The sequence below is a fragment of the Coregonus lavaretus genome (genome assembly GCF_964263955.1).
Source record: "Coregonus lavaretus genome assembly, chromosome: 4".
NCBI classification, from domain to species: domain Eukaryota; kingdom Metazoa; phylum Chordata; class Actinopteri; order Salmoniformes; family Salmonidae; genus Coregonus; species Coregonus lavaretus.
Genome location: NC_139991.1, coordinates 19,267,850 through 19,280,786, shown reverse-complemented (window position 1 = coordinate 19,280,786; position 12,937 = coordinate 19,267,850). Strand labels below are relative to the sequence as shown.

General features: G+C 39.9%; 1 protein-coding gene across 1 annotated transcript in view; it reads left to right on the top strand.

The window, feature by feature from the left end:
- Positions 1 to 529: 529 nt before the first annotated feature.
- LOC311128015 (CD151 antigen-like) overlaps positions 530 to 12,937 on the top strand; it is a 77,253-nt gene continuing 64,845 nt past the window's right edge. Inside the window, exon 1 of the mRNA XM_084159944.1 lies at positions 530 to 758. The gene's annotated coding sequence lies outside the window, so the exon portion shown is untranslated. The remainder of the gene's footprint in view (positions 759 to 12,937) is intronic.

The window sequence follows — 12,937 nt, the reverse complement described above, 5'->3', positions numbered from 1 at the left end:
GATACATCACCATGAAGAGAATGACATTCATATCCATAATTATGCATTTCTGTGTACAAATCAGGGACCCATGATTAAATTCAGTTACTGCAATTCTGTTACCTGGTGTAAATCCTGTTCACTAACTGTAGTTCAATAAGCAAAATAGAGTCAATATATCATGTCATAGCCAGCTGACACCCCATTCTTTCTGCAGACATCCTTGAATGTTAAGCAGATATTTAACAACATTTTCAGAAAACGTGGACACACAGAGGAGGGTGATTTTACTGAAATTCTGTTAACAAAATTTGCATCTACACAGTTCTTCCAGTAAATGTGTTGTTTATGTAACATTTCCAGTGTAAATTATTAAAACTAGTCCTTGTGCATAGAGTTGTAGCCTATGGTTTGTTAAACTTTGAAACCAATGGTTTTTGTTTGACATACCTTTAAGTGAAAAATCTGCCTCGGCGCAAATCCGTGTCAATGGAATTGCCCAGCAGCAACCAGGAACAGAACTGTTCTATTGCGCCACAGGGCAGAAAAAGTGATTGGGTGGAGTCGACACGACCTACTTACTGTACAGTCACAGACCCCAGTAGACTAGCCACTCACTAGTTTAGCATTTTGCGCTTCCCTCTCTCTGGTTTGGAGTATTGAAGGAATCCCTGAAAAATAGAGTTCGGAATGAAAACGACCAAAAACGAGTTTTAAACATCTCTATCTGTTATTTTGGATACATCAACGCCTTGCTACTCGTAACAACACAGCCGCAGGTAGGTACTGAGCAGCGGCTTCAAGCTTGTTACTTTGTAACACATTAGCATGTTCGACAGCAACAATGTTGCAATTCACAGAAAAGTTCAGTTAAACGTACCGTTTTGGATTCTAAGGCAACCTATTTAATTATTTATTGTTTTAGTGATACCAAGCAGGGTTAAAATGTAAATTTGAACCTTTTACTGCGGGAAAATGATTGTTGTCTAGCTAGCATGTAGGCTAGGTTAGCTCACAGGAACACAGCAATTCTATTTTCTTTGTGAATCGGAGATATGCAGTCAACTGCTGAGATTAGGTATGCCAAATATTCTTTAGAACAGGTATACTCAACTAGATTAAGCCGCGGCACGATTTTTTCCTTGAGCAGATGGTCAGGGGGCCGGAACATAATTACAAATAAATCGAGGGCTGCAAATTGACCGCAAGAAGCCCAAACAGATATAATATTTGACTAAAACATTAACATTTCAAATCTTGCTTACATTTGTATACGGTCACTTACAGTGCCTTGCAAAAGTATTCATAATGCTTTACATTTAATTGTGTTACAAAGTGGGATTAAAATATATATAATTGTCCTTTTTTTGTCAACAATCTACACACAATACTGTAATGTCAAGGTGGAAGATTTTTTTATTTTTATTTTTTTTTGGGGGGGGGGATTAATACACAATTCATAACTGAAATATAGTCGTTGCATAAGTATTCATCCCCTTTGTTTAGGCAAGCTTAAATTAGTTCAGGAGTAACATGTGGCTTAATAAATCACATAAGGTACATGGACTCACTCTGTGTGAAATAATAGGGGTTTACATTATTTTTTTATGACTAACTCTTCCTCTGTCCCCCCTACATACAACATCTGTAAGGTCCCTCAATCAAGTATTGAATTTCAAGCACAGATTAAACTACAAAGACCAGGGAGCTTTTCGAAAGCCTCATAAAGAAGGGCAGTGATTGATAGATCGATAACAATAACGAATCAGACATTAAATATCTCTTTAAGCATGGTCAAGTTAATAATTATGCTGTGGATTATATATTAAACCACCCAGACACATCAAAGATACAGTCGTCCCTCTGAACTGAGCCGCAGTCAGGAATGAAACTGCCCAGGGATGTTACCATTACCTAAATGACAGAGTGAAAAGAAGAATACCAATATTCGAAAACTTGCATCTTGTATGCAACAAGGCACTAAAGTAATACTGCAAAAAAAGCCTTATGTTTGGGGCAAATCCAACACATCACTGAGTAACTGCCACCTTATTTTCAAGCATGGTGGTGACTGCATCATTATATGGGTATGCTTGACATAGGCAAATACTCAGCGAGAGGAATTCACCTTTCAGCAGTTTCAATAAGGTGTTTCAGTTGAATTCCCTACAACCCCCATCAAAATAAATATGTTTGGAATTGTTGTCAAACTATTGAACACTACAATAAATATGGTGCCAGTCGTTTGCAAAATACCCCAAAACCCATGCATTAATTATGATGTTTTTAAATTATCATTAATCTAATTAATAATAGTTTGACTAAACATATATAGTCCTATAGCCAATATAAAAGTATACAAATGTGAAAGAAGATGGTTTCTTCTGTCACGTTCTAAACATGCCCTGAACTGAAAGGGTTCAAGGCCTTCAAATACTTTAATGATCTGTCATGCACAGGAGACAAGTCAGTGATTACTCATTGGGGGTAAGTTGTGAGCCTATATCAGACAGCTGTGGTATGTCTGGAGTATGTCTGGTTGTCAGCGGTCTTGTATTGAGCTGTACACGATTCCATTAAGCTTTAAGGAAAAAGGTGATTTCAGTGTTCAAAATTTGAACATTCATGTGTGTTTTCAAAGTGTTGAACCCTGTTTATTGAAAGAGCCTTTATGATTTTGTATGTCTCAGATTTGGGATTTAAGTTTGACCTCTAGTGCATTGTGCTCCTCCTGTGCACATCGTTTTCTTTACTCAGTGGCACCATTTATGTACATAATACAATGATGAGTTCATGTCAAAGGTTTGTTTGAATTTAATTGACAGGAACACACTAAAGGGGTCCACCCTAACAGATGGTCAACAGACACAGGGCAGGTTCAGTAGACTGACCCCCACACAAATATAGGCCTACAAACACTGTAAAACCACGAATGATTGATGAAGTAACCTACATTGTTTACTAATGCCAAATGTAAGCATGGTGAACTTACTTAATGAGTTGCTGCATATGGAGTTCTCTATATTAGATGCCAGAAAATGTATTCTACATGAAATAGCTTTGGCTACTGTACGTATAACATTTCCTGTTTTTGGAGACACACGAGTATAATAGGGATGTTATTGTCAGCATGTCCTATTCATGCCCTCATGCCCACATCATTCTTGTCGGCCATGTGTGACCTACGCTGGTTGAAAAATAATACTATCTGGATCATAGAGTATTTTTTATTTGAGGTATTTTTTGGTGACCATGCCCTCCTTTTGCCTGTGGATATAAACTCTGTATGATCTCACTGGTTTTATACTCCTCATCCCACTTGAAAGGGCATCCACAGACACGAATGAACTCAATGACTAAGCGTGTAACTCATTGGGGTGTTGACTATATATGTTCAGGCCAACTTCTGATCTCATATATAGAGGGATAATGTTATAGATATTACCTTTATAACATAAATCCAAATATGTTATTTGTCGCATGAATAAAATATGCACTCTCATAGTATAAGACGGTAATGGTCAGATCATGCAGCATGAGAACGCATGATGGTACTGTGATCAGTGTTATAGTGAATATAAGCCCTTCCAAACAGTTCAGTACAGCACAATGCAAATACATCTTCTTTCCACAGATGTTTCTTGCTTTGTAACCTCTTCCCCAGGCTGACCGGCCAAGTTGACTTGCTGTGTTACAGTAGGCTAGAGAAGGCTGTCTTGCATTTGTATTAATGCAGTGGGGTGGGTGTTAGTGCATGAGCGGTGTAGAGAAGGCAGTGAAATTACAGTAGAGAACGCTCTTATATTAGTATTACAGAAAGCTTAGACTAGTACACTCTGGTACGGCCTGTGTGTGTGGAAGAGAGAGAAGGCTGGCAGGGGGAGGAGGAGAGGGCAGGTCTGGACTTGACTGTTGAGTTAAAGGCGCTGCATGGTCAATCCGACATCTGCTTTGGCCATGCTGCATTTACGGTGATACAGCCTAAGCAGAAGTCAGGGCATTCATACTTCTTGCAGTGCAGAGCTGTTGTTAAGGAAGTTGTCAAGAAGGTGAGTTTGTGTTTATACAGGACCTCCCGCCCCCACCCACCGTCAACCAGTCATGTTAATGCGGAGCCCTCCGCATTGTTACAAAATGTGGGATTTTTTAAAACCTTTTGAATTTTGTAGCACAAGCACATATAAGCCTGATTTCAGATCAGTTTGTCTGATTAATTAGTCTTCCCCATATCAATATAGTTCTACTAATTACCCAATGCTTTTCAACTATTCCAGTTTTTAACATAGACTAGGTCCCATTAGATTACATGTCAAGAGTGTAGTCCTCTTTGCCTGGCAAACGTACTGCATATATATTTAAGTAACAGTGTAGGCCAGTGTTTTGGTACTGTCCATATGTAGCTTGTTTTTGGTCACAGGTCCAGGAATGGTGGAAGAACTGCAACATTTACCTGAAGCTAGCTCTGCAGATAGCACTACTGGGTGATTTGAAAAGTCATAGTCATTCGATCAATAATATAATAATACTTTTAGCAAAATGTTTTTCTTTAATTTACAATCTGTAGAAACTATGAGAATAGAAAGGTTCAGAACTTTTGTGAAACATCACAGCACAGTTGAAAAATATATGGCAAATATAAATAAAAAATGGATAGTGTTAAGAGATAGATGGGAGGGGTTGAGTGGAGCTGAAGGGTGGGATTAAAAACAAGATAACTAATGGAAAAGATACTGTGTCTTTAAAATGTATATACAGGTTCAGAACTTTTGTGATACAGCACAGTTAAAAATATATGGCAAAATAGAAATCAAACTGGATGGGCTTCAGAGATAGATGGGAGGGGTTGATGGTAGTTGAAGGATGGGATTAAAAACAAACAAAAGATAACTATTGTAAAAAACATTGTGTCCATATAATGTATAAACTGGAAGTAGAAGCCAAAGTGTTGTTGTCCATTAGTTTACTCCAATTAGGGGAGGGGTGGTAGGGTTAGGGGAAAATAATAAAAGAACAGTAAAAATACAGTGTGGGCCTACATTGAGGATAACAAACATTAGGAACACCTTCCTAATACTGAGTCCCCCCCCCCCCCAAAAGTGGCGCAGTGGTCTAAGGCACTGCATTGCAGTGCTAGCTGTGCCACTAGATCCTGGTTCGAATCCAGGCTCTGTCGTAGCCGGCCGTGACCGGGAGCGCACAATTGGCCCAGCTTCGTCCAGGGTAGGGGAGGGAATGGCCGGCAGGGATGTAGCTCAGTTGGTAGAGCATGGCGTTTGCAACGCCAGGGTTGTGGGTTCGATTCCCACGGGGGGCCAGTATGCAAAATAAAAAAATAATAATGTATGCACTCACTAACTGTAAGTCGCTCTGGATAAGAGCGTCTGCTAAATGACTAAAATGTAAATGTAAATGTAAAAGCGTTCCACAGGGATGCTGGCCCATGTTGACTTCAATGCTTCCCACAGTTGTGTCAAGTTGGCTGGATGTCCTTTGGGTGGTGGACCATTCTTGATACACACGGGAAACTGTTGAGTGTGAAAAACCCAGCAGTGTTGACACAAACCGGTGTGCCTGGCTCCTACTACCATACCCAGTTCAAAGGCACTTAAATCTTTTGTCTTGCCCATTCACCCTCTGAATGGCACACATAGACAATCCATGTCTCAATTGTCTCAAGGCTTAAACATCCTTCTTTAACCTGTCTTCTCCCCTTCATCTAAACTGATTTTGAAGTGGATTTAACAAGTGACATCAATAAGGGATCATAGCTTTCACCTGGATTCACCTGGTCAGTCTGTCATGGACAGAGTAAGGTGTTGTTAATGTTTTTCTGTACTTAGTGTACAGTATGTTCAATGTTTTTCAAACTCAAGTTTCCAGTTACATTTGTGTTTCCTCATTACATTTTATGTTTTGATAAATTACATGATTGGTCAATTGAATCAAAAGTGGAATTTTCTACACTTGAACCATGGAATCTAATTTGTTAAGTTGGTCCATTGTGGAAGGAACTATACTGGTGCTTACTGTTTTTACGAGAGCTGTCTCTGATTTTGCCCTCTGTCTTTCCTTTAGCTATGATTGATGCTTGTATTTTGCATGGTATGAGGTATTGCAGACCCATTTAATTGTTTGGTCGATAGGCTGTTGGTCCATCAATACTTTTTTTGTCGCATTTGCAAAAAATATATATTTTTTTGTCACGTCTTGATTGACGCCTGTCTCAGTGGACTAATCCATTGTGGAGGCCACAGGGATGGCACACCAGTATCACCAGTAGTACATTTATCATTAGTTCTACAATGTTTGTTTGGTTACTGTAATTTCTGTTAATGCATTCAATATATTATTATTATTACAGTCTTTTACTGTTATCATTGTCGGAGTGGACACGTTGTTTGCAGAGCGCACAACCTAGGCTACACTTGTGAGAAACAAGTTTTGGTTTATTTAATTCCATTTACGAGTTGTCAATTTATTGATTGTGTTTGGACCGCTCCTGTCAATGTTGAGTAAGGACGTGCACCTTATTACGCATAGTAGGTCTAGGCTACCTGGCCTGCGCACAAATGTAGGCTTATAAATGTGCCCATTTGGGGATCTGATAGTATTTCTGATTGTCTTAACTCACCACTGCTAATGATCTGTGGAGCTTCTGAAAGTAACTTTTTCTTCACCTGAAACCAAATAAATGAAATCTGTTTTTACATCCATTGAGAATGACAATAGTTCCTCAATGTAGCCTATTTGAAAAATCTTTCCAGCTCTCTCCCTTTCGATAACCACTGGGTGTGAAAGGGAAAAAATATGTTATGCTCTGATCTGGTGGAAACATCATAAAATAGGCCTACCTGATTACTTCTTATCCCTTGCACAAATACAGCTATGTCTGACCGGAGCTCACTGGCATGGGAAACTGAGGGTCCAGAATATTTTATACAATGTTGCAAGTTTGTTAGTGCAAGCTTCTTGCTGGACCAAGTTGATAGTTGATACAATGTTTCATGTTCCTTGCAGACAGGCCATGCACAGTCAATGTGATTTATTTTTATCAGGATATTTTCTACCTGCAGGCTACAATGTTTTTATTTGTTGGCTTTATGTAGCCTATTTTTACATAGTTGGCAATGGCAATAGAAGTTACTTTTAGATTTGTATAATTTTCATTTAGATTTAGAATTTTTATTAATCACATAACAATGCTTTTGAGATACAAATACTTTATTATAAAATAAATGAAATTATTCCATGGAAATGTGCATATCAAAATCATAACTGGCATGCAGATCAGTAGAAATGGTAAGATAAATTGGCACTCCAAATGGAAAAAGTTGGCGACCCCTGGTGTAACCTATTACCGGCAACTTCGGGGGTGTAATGGTAGAATCTGCGAAGGCCAGCAGCAGCGGGAGGAGGTGGTTCGGGAACAGTTTTCTTTCTTCTGGTTAGGCTATCTTGATCTCTGCCTCCCTCTTGAGTCATTTTTGTGTCTTAATTATTTAATCACTGTGTGCTTAAAGCACCTGACAAGCTCAGTAGCGTACATATAGTTTATTCATGCCCCATGTGTTAAATCTATTAATATCTCAAACAGCACACTGTTTAAAGAGTAGGGTAAGTGTACCTATTAACTTTTTCACGCATGAGTTCCAAAAATCTCTAACGGTCGCCCCAGCGGGAGTTAAATTTTTTTTTTTGTGTGATGTCAGAATGCACTCACTGGTCCAAAATGTGATTGTTACGCAACAGGACAGTTAACCCACGATGCCCTCAAACCAAGGCACGCTGCCTGCTAATTATATATAGGCTATGTTTCAACTTGTCAATTTCAAATGATTTTCTAACAAGTTTTGTTTTCTAACAACAGTTTGAAAAAACGTAGAAGTAGCCCATTTCACTGTTGCGGACAATTTACATTTGAGGCATTACTGCGCCGGACAAACTTCTCTCTTCGACTAGAGCCCAATAACCTTTTCCTCCCTGGCATGTTTTCCGTCTGGCGCCCGCGTTGCCTTCACTACTAATAATAACTTTGGACATGTGTGCGTTCCTATCAAAGTACTGTAAGTGCCTTATTATGTTATCATTATAGTTTCTGTATATCATGTTGTCATTTCTACTGTAGCACACCATTTCTATGGAGCATAATGTATTTATTGTTTTATTCACGTTTTCAAGTACTTGTGACAAATCATGCATTCCGATTCTTGCATAGATATGTGTCAAATACTTTTTGGAAGGTTGTACTGATTATGATGAGCTAATGCTAAGCTAATTGCCAGCTATGTGTGGCGCCATTTTTGTTGACCATACAATGCATTCTAATTGTCACGTAAACGTCTGTCAGACCAAAGGTGTTATAACAAAACAAGGTGAAGAGATGGTTCACTCGTCTTTCGAGTAAACTTCCGGAAGTGAATGATGGTAGATGACATCCCTTAAACATGAATACTGCAAACAGACCCAACTCATCTTGTAACCTCTTATCTTTGGTTAACGTGAAAAACAAATAGGGCAGCGCACACAAACTACCCATCGTCGGATTACTTTATATTTTTAGAAAGTGTTTTACTCAATAATTTTGATCACTGGTGAGGTCACCCGTGATGTGATAAATTGTAATTGCTATTAGCTAATTCATATTATGGTTTCTGTCAGCCGAGAGTTAGCTAAATATGACCACTTGTGTTAGGTCACTCTTTCCTCAGTTAGCGCTACGACCAATGTAGCCTACATTTTCCGGTTTGGATGAGAATTGTTATGTTGTCGCTACTTCTGTGAATGTCTGAACATTGCATCCAAAAATAAACTGCTCACATTGAGGACATAACGTTGTAAAAACGGTTTCTGTGAAAAAACTGTGTGGCCAGCTCAAACGCTGACTGTTGCGGCAATCATAACCGGACATTCTAAATAAGTGTTCTAATCACACCGGTTTGAGCATATGCTGCAGGTAAAAATATATATTGTTCAATATGATCAATATTAACTTTGCATAATACTGTAGTCTATAGTGTATATATTTTATGAGTAGACTTTGCTATTCTGTCTTTTTCACCATAAATCACTGTTGTTCCAATTAAGCCCAGTATGCTCCTATTAAAGATAGGGCCGGGACGATACCAGTATCGTGATACTCATTAGTATCGTGGCTAGGAAACAAAACACGAAGCGTATTTAACTTAATTAGAAAAACAGCCCTAATGTTGGAAACAAATATCATTATTTGTCATCCAGAGTTACATTTATTTATTTTACAAGCTATAGCACACAATATTTTACATACAGGTTTTTAAAGGACCAGAGAGTTTGATCTGCTTCGTGTTTTCATTTTTGCCATAGAAAAGATACAGTGGGGGGGAAAAGTATTTAGTCAGCCACCAATTGTGCAAGTTCTCCCACTTAAAAAGATGAGAGAGGCCTGTAATTTTCATCATAGGTACACGTCAACTATGACAGACAAATTAACATGTCCAGGCCCGTCTGAAGTTTGCTAGAGTGCATTTGGATGATCCAGAAGAGGATTGGGAGAATGTCATATGGTCAGATGAAACCAAAATAGAACTTTTTGGTAAAAACTCAACTCGTCGTGTTTGGAGGACAAAGAATGCTGAGTTGCATCCAAAGAACACCATACCTACTGTGAAGCATGGGGGTGGAAACATCATGCTTTGGGGCTGTTTTTCTGCAAAGGGACCAGGACGACTGATCCGTGTAAAGGAAAGAATGAATGGGGCCATGTATCGTGAGATTTTGAGTGAAAACCTCCTTCCATCAGCAAGGGCATTGAAGATTAAACGTGGCTGGGTCTTTCAGCATGACAATGATCCCAAACACACCGCCCGGGCAACGAAGGAGTGGCTTCGTAAGAAGCATTTCAAGGTCCTGGAGTGGCCTAGCCAGTCTCCAGATCTCAACCCCATAGAAAATCTTTGGAGGGAGTTGAAAGTCTGTGTTGCCCAGCGACAGCCCCAAAACATCACTGCTCTAGAGGAGATCTGCATGGAGGAATGGGCCAAAATACCAGCAACAGTGTGTGAAAACCTTGTGAACACTTACAGAAAACGTTTGACCTGTGTCATTGCCAACAAAGGTTATATAACAAAGTATTGAGAAACTTTTGTTATTGACCAAATACTTATTTTCCACCATAATTTGCAAATAAATTCATAAAAAATCCTACAATGGGATTTTTTCCCCTCATTTTGTCTGTCATAGTTGACGTGTACCTATGATGAAAATTACAGGCCTCTCTCATCTTTTTAAGTGGGAGAACTTGCACAATTGGTGGCTGACTAAATACTTTTTTCCCCACTGTATACTGTTATCGTCACAGCCCTAATTAAAGGAGTTCACCCAAAAACACTTCTGGGCCATTTATAACATTTGCCTGGCCAATTGTTAGTACCCCGGACAGTTTTTAGGTGCGTTGCTTCCGTTGCTTGAGTATTTAGATGTAGCTAATAAGCAGATTCTACCACCTCCCCATAGAAAACCCATTCAAAGTCAAAGTCCATCATAAATACCTTCCAAACATACTGCTCCGGCCTCCAATGACTGAAATAGTCCTTGTAATTACTTTCTCGGCACAATTGTTCTGCTAACTTATTTCAGTAGGCTAATATTTACCAATGTATTTTTTTTAATATATATTTTTTTGTGTATTTTTACCCCCTTTTCTCCCCAATTTCGATCTTGTCTCATCGCTGCAACTCCCCTACGGGCACTGGAGGCGAAGGTCGTGTCATGAGTCCTCCGAAACATGACCCGCCAAACCGCACTTCTTAACACCTGCCCGCTTAACCCGGAAGCCAGCCACACCGATGTCGGAGGAAAGACCGAGGTCAGCCTGCAGGTGCCCGACCCACCACAAGGAGTCGCTAGAGCGCGATGAGTCAAGTAAAGCTCCCCCGGCCAAACCCTCCCCTAACCCGGACGATACTGGGCCAATTGTGCGCCGCCCTATGGGACTCCCGATCACGGCCGGTTGTGATACAGCCCGGGATCGAACCCGGGTCTGTAGTGACGCCTCTAGCACCACTCGGGAGGCTGTTATTTTTGTATTTAAATCCAGGAAGTAGATTAATACACGCACGAGTCGGGACTTCTTATCAGTATTATGTAGGGTGTTTACTCACTGCTGTAGAATGTTGGACAAAATGGGGCAATTCAAGAGGGTGCTACGAAATTAATGTCAAAACATCGTTTTTTCATTGCCCTATGTCATTATAAATCACAGAATTATTCATTAGCTTGTTCTCTACAATATTATAACCTTAATATACTTGTACTTGACAGTGTTGATGAAATAAAAACGTTAATTTGCTGTGACCATTGCTAGTTTAGACTGCGACACTCTTGGTTGTATCTCTTCCATGTTTGGCATTGGGAGGTGGTACCATTTGGAGGTGTTTCCACAGGTTGATACCCTCGTCATTTTCATCTCATTGACTTTCTTTGGCTGTATTGGTGATCAATATATGTTGAGGGGCTGTTTCTATGTTGATTTAAAGTGTAAGACTCGGGTAATACACCATGAAAACAGGAACAGCTTGTCTTTGTGGAGGGTGGATTTTAAAATTCAGTCTGTTAGCTTTGTAAATAAATATATATTTAGTCCCTATTTTGTTTTGTAGTTCGCAGATTTCATTTAGAAAAAGCCCATGTTTTCACTCATGAATCTTCAGCAACTAGTTAACTTGTCAGTTGGCGTTCGAAGTTAGCGCCGTTTTGCCCTGGAGCAGTGCCACAGAGCTCTATTGAGCGGTGGACACTTTTTGATCATGCCCATTATGACATTCCATTCACTCTAAACATGCTAACTTCTCAGAGTAAATCGTCTAACTTTTGAACCATATATGGTAGAAACATGGGGTTTGGACTATTGTTTTTCTGACTCACTTCTCTATTGAATGAGATGGACAAGATGGCGCCGACAGCCCTGTTTCTAGCTCCTAGCCAACTTGGCAGTATTGTTTTGGGGGTGTCTTATTTCTTACATTATTTGCATACAATGTTTCTTGTATTATTACCTACAGACATTAGATCAGCTGTCAATCACCAGAAATTCGAGTTAGAAATTCAACTTCCCTGACCTGGATCCTTTGTTTGAAATTCCCGAGGGAGCTCTATTAATCCTTGGGTTGCACCAAAACACAGAGAAGAGAAAGAAGAAGTGGGGCCCTGGTCAGACTCGGGCGGCATGCATACCATCCACCGCTTCAGAGTATATTTATTCGCTAACGTTCAGTCCCTGGACAATAAAGTAGACGAGCTCAGGGCGAAAATATCCTTCCAGAGAGATGTTAGGGACTTTAATATACTCTGTTTTACGGAATCATGTCTCTCTAGATATATTGTCCCCGTCCATTCAGCCAGCAGGTTTCTCCATCCATCGCGCGGACAGGAAGGTTTGTTTCATGATTTACAACTCATGGCGTGATTGTGGTAACGTACAGGAACGCAAGTCCATTTGTTCTCTCGATCTGGAATACCTCACCATCAAATGCAGACCGCATTACCTCCTGAGAGAATCTTCTTCTGTCATCGTCACTGCCGTGTATATTCCACCCCAAGCCGATACGGCAACATTTTTCAAGGAACTACACTGGACTATGTGTAAACTGGAAACCGCATATGCTGGGGACATTAACAAAGGAAATCTGAGGAAAACGCAACCGAAATTCTATCAATACCTCTTCTGTGCTACACGCTCATCATGAACACTTGATCATTGCTACTCTCCCTTCTGGGACGGCTACAAGGCCCTCCCCCGCCCTCCCTTCGGCAAATTAGATCATGCCTCCATTCTGCTCAGAAACTTAAACAGGAAGCACTCGTGGTAAGAACTATTCAACGTTGGTCTAACCAATCGGAATCTATGCTTCAAGATTGTTTTGATCACGCAGACTGGGAAATGTTCCAGGTCGCCTCTGAGAATAGTATCGACGTATACACT